Here is a 17,342-nt window from a genome sequence, read left to right on the forward strand (position 1 = left end):
ACCTTATGTCTTCCCATCATCTCTAATCATTGTGGTATGCTTGCATATTTTGTTCACAACTTTATATGATTTTTGTAGGATCGTACCCTAATATGTCAATTTACACAGATTTGGCCAAAATGATGCAATTTCTACTAGTGTTTCTAAAATAAAAACTTTTTGATGGGTAAATTTTGATTTACCCATGTGTTAAGGATTTTTATAATGTAGTTTTATTATAATGAGGAAAAATAAATTGCATTAAAGAATAGGCTTCAGATTATTTAAGGAAACTTCCTATGTGATCTTTCTTTGATGGAATATGTGTTCCAATATTGTTTTTCATGGATTTGGAAAGCACTAAGATAGAAGAAAGAAATGTTAGCTAAAGATGTGAATAGGTTACACACTAGTCCAAACTATTGTTAGAGTAAAAGGTTAATTTAATTTCATTCATTAAATTACCTTTACTCCCTTCTTAAGATTCCCTTTATGCACTTGCATTTCCATTTAATAATTAATTAGTAATTATTAAATGTCATTTACCTCTTCGGGTTTCCCTTTTAGGTTTTCTATCTCCTTCATAAGGATTGATCGATTATAAATTATTCATTTTGTTTTGCACAAGTCAATACAATCTTCTTGTTTATTGAGCAAACCCTTCTCTCTTTGTGTTTCTTACTTCCTTGTAATAGGTTATTTGCATGCAAGATATCCAAGGATCTATGGATTTGTTCATTATCAAATCCTACATGATATCAGAGCTTTGCCTTTGGCTACCTATTCTTGTTTGGAGCACAGAAGGAACATAGTTTTTTTCAAACAAATCTTGTGATTTTTTGTTGTTTTCTGTGAAAATATGGGGTCTCTGAAATTGGGGGCACTTTGAGCCCAAATAGACATTACAATTGGATTCAGAAGATGTCAAAACCCCCATTTTCATATAAAGCACATCTTGTTTGGCCAATGTTGCATTATGTGGCAAAAATATTTTCCCAACAAGGTTCTACGACCCTGTGCACACTTCCCGAGGTGATATTGTCAAAAAAGAACTGTATTTTTTTTGAAAAAAAAAGTTGTCTATTAAACTTTAATAAAAAAATCTAAAAACTTTATAAATTTTTTTTGGAAGACAAACTCAAGACCATATGTACTTGGAAAAGTACAAATGGTGCAAGCAAGTACTTGCAAATGCAGAGGGTGACATCAGTCAAACGACCTTTAATTTGACATCCATGCACCCATCAACAAATTTATTTGTTGGTTAAAATAGTAGCAGTTGGTTTTTGGGCTATATCTTCAGCATACAGTGTCTTTTTTTGTAAACAAAATATCGTTGGAAATTTGATTCCGAGACCCATGCATTAATGGAGGATATTTTGGTATTTGGTTTTGTTTGGTTATCTATTTTTTCTAGTGAAGTCAAATGATTCTTCTTGCATTCCAAGGGACATAACTTTCTCTTTTTAGCTTTGTTTTTCGATCTGAAAGAAGCGTCAAAAATCTCTTCTGGAGCCCTATCCAAATTTTGTATTATTGTCATCAGTATTTCTCAAAGATGCATGTGATTCTCAAACCGATGCTCTCTTTTTGTTTACACATTCCTTCTAGCAGTTGGGGTTCAATTTTTTTGTATTGTGAGGGGTTTTTTCTATTATTATTTATGTTATTTACATTAGTAAACTAGAACTTTTTCAAAAAAAACCAACATCTTCTAAAAAAATGGCTGAGACCTCTTCTTGTCTAGAAATTCTAACCCCTCATAACTATCACACATGGAAGTCCCTGATGACACAACTTCTCTGATCAAAAGGGTTGTGGTCTTGTTTAGATGCAATGTAGCCAATTTTATAGAGGCTTTTTGAGTTCATGTAATACAAGAACAAGATGGATGAGGCAATGGGGTTGATTGCTTTACAAGTATCTAATAGTCTACAGTTTTATCTTGATGGGTGCAATACCTCTCTAGCTATGTGGACCAAGTTTGATGGCTTGTTTGGTAATATGAATGAGTTTAGGGCACTTCAAATTGAGGCAAAGTTTACCTCTCTTGTACTAGATTATTTTCCTTCCATTGAGGACTTCATGATGAAAATAAAACAAAAGAGATCTTATTGCAGGGTTGTGGGAAAACCAAGACTGACACTGAGTGCATTTTCTTGATTCTTTGTAAGCTTCATGGAAACTTTCAGATTTTTGCTTCTACCTTTTATTTCACCAAAGATGCCTTGGGTAATAGATTTACCATACCATCTTTTGAGGTTTTTTGTGATCATTTAACTCAAGAGAAAGTTAAGCTCTCTTAGTTGGATACTCTCACATGCTCATAGGCTTATCCATTGGTAGCTCGGCCATCTTCTAGGACGAAGGAGAAGAAGAAGTCACATCCTATAGAGCCTCAAATTGATTCTAGCCCTCACATCACATCAGGCCTGCCTACCTCCTCCTAAGGGAGAAATCAAAGCCAGAAAGACCGAAGTGTTCTTATTATAATAAACCCAGTCATGATGAGTTACGTTGTTATGAGAAGAAGTTAGATGGCTATGCCAAACAGGTTTCAGATTTAACAACTCTCCTTCAGAAGAGAAACATTGTTATTCCTTCTACTTCTTATAGATCTTCTTCATCATCATCATTTCAATCAGATGGTAAAGATATAGGAAAGGGTCATGCACTATGTGCAACTACTACTCCACACTCTTCTAGATGGTTATTGGATTCAGGTTCTTCACACCAAATGGCATCTTCTCAGTATTTGTTCTCTTCTTTTGAGGCTTCTCCTACTCCACACATTTTGATGGGGAACAACATTTTTATGGTTGTATGTGGGAAAGTTTATATTTGCATTGATGATGGTACATTTCATGATGTACTTTGTGTTCCATCTTTGTCCTCTAACCTTCTCTCTATTTATCAGATTACACATAGTGGGATAAGGAAGACAATTGAGTTTGCAGAAGATTTGGTGCATATCAAAGATAGTGAGACATGCAATATTATTGCTATAGGGATATTTGATCATTCTTCCCACCTATACTCCTGTTATTTTGGTCCACCATCTCCACTATTGGAGACTCGCTCTCCTTCTTTACGAGAGACTACTGAGGTGTGGTTGGGTCAATTGAACTTATGTGTTGTTCCTAAGACCATTGTTGTGACTTCTACACCTCCACCCCCTCTTTAAATTTCATCCATTGAACAAAATTACTCTTCAACATTGCCTATTATTGCAGCTCTAGTCATCGAGCCACCTATTACAGTTGTTAAGAGTGTATCAGAGTACACACATCTTTTCTCAGATGATAGATTTAGTAAACCAATTATCTCACCTCTATCAGAGATTCCATTGCAAATTCTCATGTATTATCCTTTAAGCATCAACTAGGACTTCCAACTTTACCTTACATTCAAGGGTTTCACCCTCCTTGTCCACAGCCTTTGTTTCTTTCATATTGGGGCCACATTGGTATGTTCATCGATAGAGGAGTTCTACCATTTTGGGGGGGCTATGGAGTAATCAATATACATTCTCCATTCTCCATTCTTAGGTGCCAATATAGCAGGTACAACACATGGACTCAAACTTTCTCTGATCAAACATTTTTGGAACAACTCTTGCACTTGACCAAAACCTAAATACTCCTATTTATACTTGCCAAAATGACTTACAAAAGATTTTAGATCATTACATAATAGAAAGGTCGACCTTATAATGGATTGCACACATCCCAACACAAGATCCTAATATTAAATTCACAATCCAAATTAAATACATAAGGTGGCTCAAACTAAGATCCAATCACAGAAAAACTTAGTCAAAGAAGGAACCGAACATCAGCAAATATCAAGTTCGCTCAGCACATGAAGGAACTGATGGGAACACAACCCAAGAATAGAATGGAAACAATAGAAAAGGGAAATTATATTAACTGAGCAAATAAGCTAGTACAAACAATACAGGAAAATGAACTTCAAAACATGCCCTAAGGCCTTACAATAGCATAAATCTGGAGATAATTTCTCCGTATGGTACCTCCTCTCAAACTCCACTCCGAACTACCTTTTACAATGCCAGAAATCTCCTTAAATAGACCCTGGAGGGTTAAGGACTAGGAGTGCATTCTAGAAAGTGCTAGTAGGCATCCACCGACCAAATAGAAGATTCCGGAAGCTGCATTAGAAGTCGGTGCAAATCTAGAAGAATCCAGAAACGGTAATCGAACTTCCGGGAGGCATAACTTTTGAACCGTAGCTCCGATTGACGAACTGTTTACATTTTCGGAAAGCTCCCAAAGCGCTCTATAGCCCTATGGACCAGCTTTTCTAGTCCCCCATTTTTCAGCCCTTTTTGAGGTCATTTAATGCCCCTAACTTGACTTCGAAGCATTCTTAGGGGGTCTCCAAAACCCGAAAAACTGCAATAACTTTCAAACCGTGGGGCCTTTTGACCTGATTCTTTTTCTGGAATGCTCTAAATCACAATTACATTCATCTGGCGAATTCACACCTTCTAGGTCACCAAAATGATGGCCAAATTGCATGCTCCTATTTTTTCGAGATTTTCTAGCACACTGATAGTTGAACTGTGAGAGTTGGGACCTTTATTTGACCCAAATGGGTATCCAAAAATGTAAAGACATGAAACAGAAACTAAGTCTAAGTACATTTTTTTGGGTGACACAGGATTGCCCTTATACCTCTGGATGCTCCTGCATCAGACACCCAGGGTAGATTGAAAAGTGACCCTGTCACTTTATGGATGGTAGAGGAAATCCCAAATGGGAAACCTCAGCTGCTGAAATCCAAGTTGAGTCCTCGATCAGCCGTCCTTTCCATTTGACCAAATACTCTTCATACTGCCTATTTCTGGTACTCCTACCCACACGATGATCTAGAATGTCTTCTATCTCCTCCTTCTTAGAAGCAGGAATTGGACATGGCTCTAACACCATCTCCTCATCTACACCATCATCATGATACTCTGTTAAATCTGCAATGTTGAAAATGGGAGAAATCTGAATACCATCTGGCAGCTCCACTTCATATGCATTTCCTGAGTCATGTTTCTTCAAAATTTTGCAGAGGCCAAATTTCTTCATTTTCAGCTTGTTGTAAGTACCGACTGGAAATCTTTCTTTTCGTAAGTGCACCATGACAAAATCTCCTACTTGGAATTCCTTATGTCTTCTCCTTTGATCAGCCCTAGCTTTATATTCTTGATTCATCTTGGTAATGTGTGCTTGAACCTCCTCATGTAGACGCTTGATATGTTCAGCAAATTCTTCTGCTTCAGCACTTGTCCTCTCCCCTTGTTCTATCTTCCTCAGCTCTGGTGCAGTCCTTGGGCTATTCCCATATGCAATTTGGAATGGTGATTTTCCAGTACTCCTATTTATAGAGTTATTGTAAGCAAACTCTGCTTGTGGTAGAATTAAATCCCATCCCTTGGGCTTATCCCCAACTAAACATCTCAGCAAATTACCCAGACTTCTATTTACCACTTCTGTTTGGCCGTCAGTTTGTGGGTGATGCGTGGAACTGAATTTCAAGTCTGTTCTCAACTTTTTCCATAATTTCCTCCAGAAATACCCCACAAATTTAGTGTCTCTGTCAGAAACTATACTCCTTGGAAGACCATGTAGTCTTACCACCTCTTTGAAAAACAATTCTGCAATATGGACAGCATCATGAGTTTTGTGGCATGGAATGAAATGTGCCATTTTGGAGAACCTATCAACCACCACGAATACTGAGTCATTACCCCTTTGTGTCCTTGGCAATCCAAGAACAAAATCCATACTTATGTCCTCCCATGGCCTTGATGGAATAGGCAACGGCTGATATAGACCAGTATTGTGACTAAACCCCTTGGCAACTTGACAAACCTGGCAACTTTGTACGAACTTCTTCACATCCTGTGAAATTTGAGGCCAAAAATAATGTTCTCTAAGAATGGAAATGGTCTTATCTCGACCAAAATGTCTTGCCATTCCTCCACTGTGTTTCTCCTTAATCAGATTTTCCCTCATGGAACTCCTTGGAATGCACAGTTGACTACCTTTGAACAACATGCCATCCTGAATCAAATAGTCTAACCACTTGGTTCTATCTACAACAACAGGCTCTTTACAAGCTTTCCATGCTTCAGCAAAATCAGGATCCTCGGTGTACAAATTCTTGAGTTCATCAAACCCAACTACTTCAACCTGCATTACTGTAAGCAGTGACTGTCTCCTACTTAGTGCATCTGCAACCCTGTTAGATTTTCCACTTCTATGCTTCAACACAAATGTATAACTCTGCAAGAATTCTACCCACTTCATATGCCTCTAATTCAATTTACCTTGGCTATTTAGGTACTGTAATGCCTGATGATCAATATACAAAACAAATTCCTTTGGCAATAAATAGTGCCTCCATTTCTTTAAGGCCTGAACTATTGCATAGAACTCTTGATCATAAACATAATACTTCTTCTTTGCATCATTCAATTTTTCACTAAAATATGAAATAGGCTTACCTTCTTGGCTTAATACAGCCCCAATAGCGCTACCACTAGCATCACAATCCACCTGGAACACTTTTCTAAAATTTGGAAGTGCCAACACAGGCTGTTCAGTCACCGTCTTCTTCAGCAATTCAAAACTTCTCGCAGCTGCTGCAGTCCATTTGAACTCTTTTCTATCCCCTCTTATTGTATCAATTAGGGGTGCACATATGCCACTGAAATTCTTAATAAACTTCCTGTAAAAACTAACCAGACCATGAAATGATCTTACTTCAGTAGCAGTCCTTGGAGTAGGCCATTCCAAGATGGCTTTTACCTTCTCTGGATCCATTTTGAGACCTTCAGGTGATATAACAAATCCCAAATAGACTAACTCCCTTTTTGCAAAGACACACTTCTTTAGATTAATTAACAGTTTCTCTTCCCTTAGCCTTTCAAGGACACTACGAATATGCAGTAAATGTTCTTCCAAAGTCTTGCTGAAAATTAAAATATCATCCAAATAGACAATAACAAATTTTCCCAAGAACTTCTTAAGTACCTCATTCATGAGCCACATGAAGGTGCTTGGGGCGTTCGTCAATCCAAAGGGCATGACTAACCACTCATAAAGACCCTCCTTGGTCTTGAAGGTTGTTTTCCACTCATCTCCTTCTCGAATCCGTATCTGGTGATAACCACTCTTCAGATCTATCTTTGTGAAGTACTGAGCTCCACTCAAGCAGTCCATAATATCATCCATCCTTGGCAAAGGAAATCGGTACTTGATGGTGATCCTATTTATAGCTCGAGAATCTGTACACATCCTCCACTCTCCATCCTTCTTTGGTGCGAGTACTGCAGGTACTGCACATGGACTCAAGCTCTCTCGAATCAAGCCCTTCCTCAACAACTCCTGAACCTGTCTATTTAGCTCCTCTGTTTCAGTAGGAGTCATCCTGTGAGCAGCCTTGTTAGGCAAACTAGCTCCTGGAATTAGATCTATCTGATGACTGATTTGCCTTACTGGTGGAAATCCATCTGGAACATTATCAGAGATAATATCTCCAAACTCCCCTAGTAAATCTGAAACTTCAAATGGTATTTCACTACTACCTTCTTTATCTTTCGTAGGAATCAAAGTATAGCACATATGCTGATGTTTCATGCCATCTAAAAATTTCCTTCCATCAACAAGACAAATCCTAGCACTGCTACATACCGTTTCATCTTCCTTTTTCATGGGCTTCAATTTATGGTGAACTCCATCCTTTGTCAGAGAGTATGTGTTTGCATGTCCATCATGTATTGCATGTCTATCAAACTGCCATGGTCTACCCAACAATAGATGGCAAACATCCATCGAAATAACATCACAGAGAACTTCATCATGGTAACTCCCAATTTTGAATTTTACTAAACATTGTTCACTTACCAGGACCTTATGATCATCTTTTACCCAAGAAATCCGATAGGGTCGGGGATGTTTCTCCCTCTTGAGCTTCAGCTTAGAGACCATCTCTTCTGATACCAAGTTATCAGTGCTACCACCATCAATGATCATGTCACAACATTTATCCTCACACTTGCATCTGGTACGAAACAAACTCCTTCGTTGTCCTGGTTCATTCTCACCACTTAGTAGGACTCTTTCATTTACCAAGGTCTCTCCTCTTTCTGCATCCTCTGAATGTGATGATTGTGCATCCTCATCCACATGAGCAACCCTAGCTTGGCCCTCAACTCTCCTATCTGTACTTCCTTGTCGTTGAGGGTATTCAAAGGCACGATGACCTTCTTCATTGCAATGGAAACAGGTTCCACTGAAGCCTCCTCTTCCTTGTCCACGTCCTCTACCTCTTCCTCTTTGATTTCCAAAGTCTTGGTCACGGGAGCGGTTGAAACCCTCATTCTTCTGGTTCCTGCTAGTACCCTCATCTTCATTTTTCTTTTGAGTTTCATTACGGCCTCCAGATGATCTACCGCTTCCCCTTCCTCCTTGACCGCGCCCTCTTTGTCTTCCTTCAAACCTCTTATTCAGCTTCTCTTCAACTCGTAGGGCAAACTGGTATGCCTCTTCAACGCTGGTCATTCTTACCAAACTTAATTCCTCCTGGATGCTAGGTCTTAATCCACTGATATAACGAGCAACCTTCTCCTTATTTGCTTCTACATGCCCCGCTCTAATCAAGAGTTGGTAAAATTCCTCTGTATATTCTTTGACTGATCTTCCTGCTTGCTTTAACTTATTTACAAAACTACACTTATTTAGGTTTATTAACAACTTTTCTTCCCTTAACTTATCAAACACCTTGTGAATATGAATCAAATGCTCCTCCAATGTCTTACTAAAGATCAATATATCATCTAGGTAAACAATGAAAAACTTACCCAAAACTCCTTCAGTACCTCATTCATGAGCCGCATGAAAATGCTCGGTGCATTGGTTAGCCCAAAAGGCATGACTAACCACTCGTACAATCCTCCTTTGGTCTTGAAAGCAGTATTTCACTCATCACCTTCTCTAATACGAATCTGATGGTATCCACTCTTCAGATCTATATTTGTGAAATACTAAGCCTCACTCAAACTATCGATAATATCATCCATCCTTGGCAATGGAAATCTATACTTGATTGTGATCTTGTTCATAGCGCGAGAATCTGTGCACATCCTCCATTCTCCATTCTTCTTTGGTGCTAATATTGTTGGTACAACACATGGACTTAGACTCTCTTGAGTCAACCGCTTCTACAACAACTCATGAACTTGTATGTTCAACTCTTCACTTTCTGTTGGTGTCATTCTGTGCACTGCCTTGTTTGGCAAATTAGCTTCTAGAACCAAATTCTTCTGGTGGCTGATCTTCCTCATTGGGGGCAATCCATCAGGTACATTATTTAATACAATATTAGAAAACTCTCCCAACATATCTGCAACTTGTACAGGTACCACCTCTACTTCTTTACTATCTTTTGGAATGATAGAAAAAAACATATGCTCACACTTCATACCTTTGGAAAAAAAATTTCCATCAACAAAACATATTCTAACAGCATTATATATTTTTTCTTCTTTCTCCTTCAACAACTTTCAACTTATGTTTCACTCCATCCTTGGTTAGAGTGTAGATATTTGCTCGACCGTTGTTTACAACATGCCTGCCAAATTGCCATGACCTACCTAGCAACATATGACATGTCCATAGGTATGATATCACAAAGTATCTCATCCTGGTAGCTTCCAATCTTGAACTTCATAGAGCACTGCTCATTGACCAATGACCTTGTGGTCATCGTGCACCCAAGCAATATGGTATGGATGCGGGTATTTTTGTCTCTTCAGATTCAACTTGGTGACCATTGTTTCTGACACCAAATTGTCAGTACTCTCACCATCAATGGTCACATCACAACATTTATCTTCATATCTGCACCTTGTGCAAAACAAGCTCCTTCTTTGATCAGGTTCATTCTCACCACTTAGTAGGACTTCTGTTAACTAGGACTTCTCCTCTTTCAGCATCTTTAGAATCTGAGGATCTGGCATCTTCATCAACATGCGCAACTCTATCCTGACCTTCTGTTCTTTGGTTTTTCCTTCCTTGGCGCTGGGTACATTCAAGACATTTCCCATGGAAACCTCCTCTTCCAGATCCTTGTCCTCTGCCTCTTCCTCTCTGATATCTATTGTTTTGATCATGGAAACGATTGGAATTGTTCCCCCTTTGGTTATGATTGCTACTTCTAGCCTAATCCTTGTTCTTCTGATCATCATTACGACCACTATAAGATCATCTGCCAAATCTTCCACTGCGATTGCTTCCACTATTCTTATTGTCAAATTTCTTGCTCAATTTTTTCTCAACTCTTAGGGAAAATTGGTCTACCTCCTCAATATTGTTCATCTGAACTAGACTCATCTCGTCCTGAATGCTTGGCCTTAACCCATTAAGATAGCGAGCCACTTTCTCCTTATTAGCTTCTGCATGGGCAGTTCTAATGAGAACTTGGTACAACTGTTCGATATACGCTTGAAGAGATTTTCCTGCTTACTTCAACCCTTGCATGTTCTCAACAAATCAAGCTCATAATTCACGAGACTGAATTGTCGCTTCAGTTTCGCTATCATCTAATCCCATCTGGTGATTTTGTCCTTTCCCTTTCTATTTCAATCTAACTGAACCTCCTACCACTAGATGTTTGCACGTCCCTTTAGTTTTGCCTTCACAAACTTGATCCTATTAGGATCATCAATATCTTCATACTCAAAGTACTCCTCTAGTTCATTTATCCAATCAATTAGCTCCTCTGGGTTAAGATTTCCCGAAAATGTGGAAGCGTCAAACTTAGGTCTTTTTCCAATCTTGGAGATTACCCTAAAAAGAATCTCTTTTTCTTTGGCTTTAAAACTACCTATGCTTCAGCATTTTCTTCTACTTCATCCTCATCCTCGCTTTCATCTCTTATGGGAAGGTTCATTCCTCTACCCATTTGTTCTTCCAATGCTTGCATTTGAGTTTGGAGGGCTCTAAAACCCTTAGGTGAAACACCTACAGCTCTTCCACCATGCTTTCTTCATGGAGGCATTTTCACGCTTTCGTTGAAGCCCTAGTGCAAACTGCCTCACAATCAGCTATCTATCTACATGCTCAGCCCAAACCATGGTCCTAGTATGAATTGTCTCACAATTAGTGATCTATCCACACACTCAAGAACTCTAGCTCTAATACCACTTGATGAAGGATGCTCCCCTTAATACCATAAACACATAATAGAAACAAAGAAACAACAGAAAATGCGAGAATAAAATATGGACTTATTATTTGTGCCACAAATGCAGAATTATAGAATTCACAAGTACAATATGCTAACCCACATGGATGCCTTCATTATAGCAATCTACAAGGCAATGTTGCGAACTTCACCTAGAGTTGTTTTAAACAATGTTTGGGCCTTTCTTAAATAGACAATTTTATGCCACCCGAGGAGGTTCTAGACATTAAAATTTAATACCTAGGGCCGACAAACCCTAACAATACATATAGAGTCGGCCAAATACATTTTTGACAATTATTTTAGATATTTCGAGTAGTCCAACTTTGAAAGGTTATAACTCACAAACCATTGCTCTGATTGGCTATTATAACCACTTTTCAAAAACACCAGCTCATGATCTATGGGCTTGAAATCACCAAAGTGCCCGTCTATCGAGTTTTTGGACATCATCCGGGCACTATAAGGCCTTCAACGGTGAACCTAAAGATTTTTCTATGAATTTTCTACTTAAAATCCAGAATAACTTCTCTGATACTTATGCTTGAGCAATGAGATTTTTATGGTAGGCTTACAACTCTAAATTGAACCTTCCTATAGAAAATGAAAACATTCTGAGCTTGTATGAAAAACTTAATAAAAATAGCAAGCTCCTAGAAATAGCAACCCCTAATCTACTAGTCCTTATTAAAATAGAAAAGATTGAAAAGAAAATATTTTTGAGTGATGCAAGATTTCTCTTACACCCAGGATGCTTCTACATCACATGATAAAGTAGATCAAAATAAAAACTAGTTGTATCATGACTAAGGAGACAAATAAACTACCAAACCCCTAATGGACTTGAGTCTTTATCATATCCAAAATCATAACAAGATATGTTTTATTTAGAAAAGAGAGAGGTCAACTCATACATTAAGGTTTTTGTTCCTTATTGTGAACCACATTGAGCGGATAAGATCGAATAGTATAGAAGGTTTGTATGCTTAGTATTCAATCTCATAGAAAAAACAAAAAAATAATAGGACAAGATCAAATGGTCTAGCGGGTTTGTGTGTCAGATAGTCAATCCTTCAATACTTAAAACTTTTGGTGCATTTGTATATGCACACCCTTGTGATATATTACTTTTGTATCATGAAGATGGATTATGTATGTGTCAAGATAGGCCAAATGGTCTAGAAAGTGTATGTGGCATGCTAGTCACCAGTCTAGGAAATGTAAAAAGGGAGAGACCCTAGAAATTTGTGTTATGCTTGTATACTCTAAATGTTTTGCTTGAAATGAACAAAAACATGAAAATAATGGAACCATGTACACCCCATGAAATGGAAAAATAAGTTCTTATTTTGGCATCTTAAGGAAGTGATGAACAAAGATAAAACAATTCTAACATCAAGATAGTACCCACAAGAAACACCCAATCCAAACCAAAGAGTTCACAACTCCTATGAGGCTATAGGAGAGAAGAATGCAACAAGATGTTGAACATAACTAATAAATTGATGTCATTATTGGACATAACTAGTGGTGATAAATAAAAGCAAGGGAGTGTTAGATATAAGAGATGTTGATGATTAACAAGATCAAAACAAAGCCACGGGTTGCATGCATAAGAGTTAGATCACTTGTTATAATGTCATTGATGCCAACTTGTTTGACTGTACTAATTCATGTAAGTTGCAATAAAGTTAGAAGTTGAGATGATGAAGTGATGTTGAGCATGTGATATGAACTAGATGATCAATGAATTGGTCTATGGCAAGATATTATTGATTTGATTGTTTTACATGATCTTATGAAGAGTTGAGATGATGTACAAGAAAGTTATTTCAGTCGGTAAAGAAAGGAATGACGTTGCAAAGAGAAAAGAGAAAGAATTAGTAAAAGGTTCATTGAGCTAGAAATGTTGGTTAGTAAATGAAGTCAAAAGGCTAAGTAAGAAGTCAATGTTAACCGAGTAAGAGAATAGATTACCAAATGTAGTATTGACCAAGTAAAGTGGTATTTGTTGAAGCTTGAACACAGTTCAGTAAAAGATGAATAGTAAGTGAAAGATTGAGTAAAGGATGACATAGAGAGACAATCTAGACTATTCTAGAATATTCTAAGATAAGGTCAAAGTTAGTTAGCAATATCAACGATTGGGATAAACAAGGCATGATCTATGGTGAAGATTTGAGGCATGTTTAGTGATCCAAGGGAATGCACAAAGTTCAAGGCTACAACATTTCTTGAGTGTCTAAATTCAATTTATCTAAGCTGAGAAGATTGATCAACGATTGAGATTAAGTGACAAAATCTGTAAAGGAGCTGAAGTGACAAAAATCTATCTATATAAGGAAGAGACCAGAAGGTAAATGTTGCTAGTTTATTTGTTGGTTAGGTGGTGATAAAGTTGTTGAATGAATTTATCATACTAAGTAGATTAAAAGTGCAAAGTGGAGAGGAGTGATGATGATATTGTAATGGCTAGTCAATGAAGGAAAGTGACGTGCAGAATGGAGATCTAATTAAACAAAGGTAGTTGTTATTTCAAATAGATTATTTTATTGTTACTCGCTAACCATTCTAGAAGAAAATATTTTAACTGAGTGGACTTAAAAGTCTTTATTTATAAATCCAATTATTTGGTGACATTCCATTGAATATTTTTAATACCTTTAAATAGACCACTCAATGAAGGGTGATAAGCTCTAGATGATGTTTGGTGAAAATCCCCTAATAAGGTCACACCTAGCAGTGTGCTTGTAACCTTCAATAGAATTGGCTCTTAACCGAACTCACTTCAGAAGAGTGAAAATATTTTAATTGACTAATCCCAGGTGGTTTTAACCCTTATCGGGTTTCCATGGTAAAAATACTTATGTCAACCTATGGATGAATGTTTTGCATGTTATTTTCTTTATGCATGTCAAATTATTAAATTTTTGTAAGTCAGTTAATGAACCTGATACTTGTTAGGAACTACAATTTTGTTTACTAGTTTAAGGTTGATGAAGTTTATGAGTTTGTCGAGTTGATTTCCTAATAAGTTAAAGTTTTATGAGTATGGTGAAATGTTTGAAGGTGCTTGTTGATTCACCACCCCCTCTCTTATTTATCTAACAATTGGTATCAGAGCTTTAGTGATTGGAGGAAAATGTTTGAAAGAATTGAGGTAAGATTTGAAGATGTATAAGAGAGAGGTACCAAAGTTGAACAAGGAGAACTTCTCATCATGGAAAATTAGGATGAGATTGTATCTATCTAGAATTGGAGACTCGCATTGCATTACCTAGATGATCAGTACACACTATCGCCCCATGGACGTATGACAATTGTGCAGAGGAGAGAAAAGAAAGAACAGAACTCCCTAGTGATAGAGATTGCTTCTTTCCTGAATGATGTTGAATTTGATATTATTAAAGGCTATTATACTACAAAGGAAATGTGGGACAAACTTACACTAGAGAATGGAGGAGATCATAATGTATTGACAGTGAAAGCTGAAATTTTCAGAGAAATGTTTGATGATATGAGAATTCAAGAAGGTGAAAATATTGAGCAATACAGTAAACAAATCGAGGAAGTGATTAATGCTATCAAAGAAGCTGGATGAACCATAATTGAAGAAGTTGTGGTAAGCAAAGTTCTTATGACTCTATTACCTGTCTATGCTATTAGAGTATTTATTATTCAAGATTTGAGATCTATACTTGGTAATGGCATTAAACTTGATGCTTTGGTTGGTAGATTGACTGTATTTGAGTTGAATAACTTTGATAATTATTTGCCTAAGATTAAAACATATTTTAGGTCATCACTAATCATTGGTAGTTCAAGAAAAGAAAAGAGTTCACATTCAAAATAAGATGAAAGTGACTATGAATCAGAGGATAAAGATCGAGATGAGCTTGAGTGACTATTGGCAAGGATATTACCAAGTGGAAAAGGAAAGTATAAAGGTAAACTACCTTTGATATGTTTTAAATGTAATAAAGTTGGTCACATTGCAAATAGATGTTCTGACACAAAAAAATATGAAAGGAGAGACAAAAGGGAGAACAAATACTATGGAAATAGAGACTACAAGGACAAAGGAAAGAAGTCTTGTTACATAGCAGAGGAATAGGACACTGAGTATGAAATTGTTAATCAAGTTGATGTTGAAGAATTTGTATGTGTTGCAATAAAAGAGGATTCTAATTATGAAAGGTATGAACATGAAAAGTCTCTTATTTCACATGTTAGTAAGAATGATACATGGATTATTGATAGTGGTTGTTCACGTCATATGATTGGTGATATTGATAAGTTTGAACATTATGATGGAAAAACTATCAAAATTGTAAATGATGTTCCATGTCTTGTGAAAGAAAATAAATTATTATGCTAAATGAAATGATTAGATATGAAAATACTTATTAGGTGCAACAACTAAAATATAATCTATTGAGTGTGGCTCGGTTCAATAACTCAAGTCACTAACTAGAGTTTCAAAATAAAAAGATGAAAATCTATGATGATGTTGGAAACTTGATTGGTACTAGAGGATAAACAAGAGGTAACCTATTCTACCTAGATGCTATTGGGAATACATGTTTGATTGTAAGCATTAAAGATATATGGATTTAGCATAAAAGGTTATGTCATGTGAATTTTAACAACATAATCAAGGTTAGTAGAAAGATAAGGGTGAGGTTTATCGAGCTTAAGAAAACCTAATAAAGTGATGTGTAAGCAATGTCAGATTGGTAAAATGACTAAGTCAAGTTTTAAGAGAAAGGCATATTATTATAATGATGTGCTAGAGTTGGTTCATATAGATCTTTGTGGTCCTATGAAAGTTCAAAGTTATTATGGTGATAGATATTTCATATTATTTGTTGATTACTATTCAAGAATGATGTTTGTGATGTTCTTTAAAAAAAAAATTTGATGCATTTCTAATGTTCAAATGGTAGTTGAGAAAGAAATATGTAAGTCATTGAAATGTTTGAGATCTAATAGAGGAGGAGAATTCATGTCCAATGAGTTTACTATCTTTAGTAATGAGAATGGAATAAAGAGACAACTTTCTCCATCTAGCAATCCACAATAGAATGGAATTGTTTAAAGGAGGAACATATCTATTTTTTATTGTGCTAGAACATTGTTGATTGAGAAGGAGGTTGCACAAATATTCTAGAGAGAAGTTATCAATGCTACTTTTTATACACTAAATCGAGTACAACTAAAGAAAGGTACAAACAAAATACCTTATGAACTCTAATATGGGCATGCACCAAATGTTAGTTATTTCCTAATCTTTGGAAGCAGGTTCTATATTCTAAAAGATGATAGAAATGGAAATTTTGATTCAGAATGTGATGAAGGTATATTCCTAGGCCATTTCACTAGAAGAAAAGTATATAAATATTTGAACAAAATTACTAACAAAATGTTGGGAAGTGCAAATATGAGAATTGATGAGTTTGTAGAAAATAATGATGAAGAAAACAAGAAAGAACTTAAATATTATCAAAGATTTGTATATGTGCAGGAAGGTTCATCAAGTAGCCTACTCGAGCAATAGTTAGAAGTAACCAAGCGACAGCGCACGATACCTAAGCAACAACAAGTTACAACTGAGCAACATGTTGAACCTTCACTGGGTGGAGAAAATACTAAACAACATAGAACCAAGCTAGTATTAGCAAATTATGTAAGAAGGAACCATTCACCGAACTAGATTATTGGAGACAAGGATGTTGGAATCATGACAAGAAGTAAGTTGAGATACAATATATGTTAGATTTGTGAATTTGATCCTAGAATTGTAAAAAATGCACTTGAGAATCATAATTCGGTCAATGCTATGAATAAAGTGATTGAACAAATAGAGAACACATGGACACTATTAACGAGACCCAAGGATAAGAATGGTATTGGTACAAAATGAATTTTTAGAAACAAGTTGAATGAAAATAGAGAAGTAACAAGGAATAAAGCAAGGTTGGTATGCTAAATATATGCACAAGAAGGAATTGACTCTGATGAGACATTCACACATGTTGCTAGAATAGGAGTGATAATTTTAATTACATATGTTTCTTATAAAGAAAGGATTCAAGGCTTGT

At 36.5% G+C, this 17,342-nt stretch overlaps 1 protein-coding gene across 7 annotated transcripts in view; it reads left to right on the forward strand.

The window, feature by feature from the left end:
* The window catches only part of LOC149533987 (truncated transcription factor CAULIFLOWER D-like), a 148,672-nt gene that overhangs the window by 100,292 nt on the left and 31,038 nt on the right, over nt 1-17,342 (forward strand). The window lies entirely within an intron of this gene.

The sequence above is a fragment of the Cupressus sempervirens genome, chromosome 10, assembly GCF_028749045.1.
Source record: "Cupressus sempervirens isolate cs-2001-9-10 chromosome 10, ASM2874904v1, whole genome shotgun sequence".
In the NCBI taxonomy this organism is placed as follows: domain Eukaryota; kingdom Viridiplantae; phylum Streptophyta; class Pinopsida; order Cupressales; family Cupressaceae; genus Cupressus; species Cupressus sempervirens.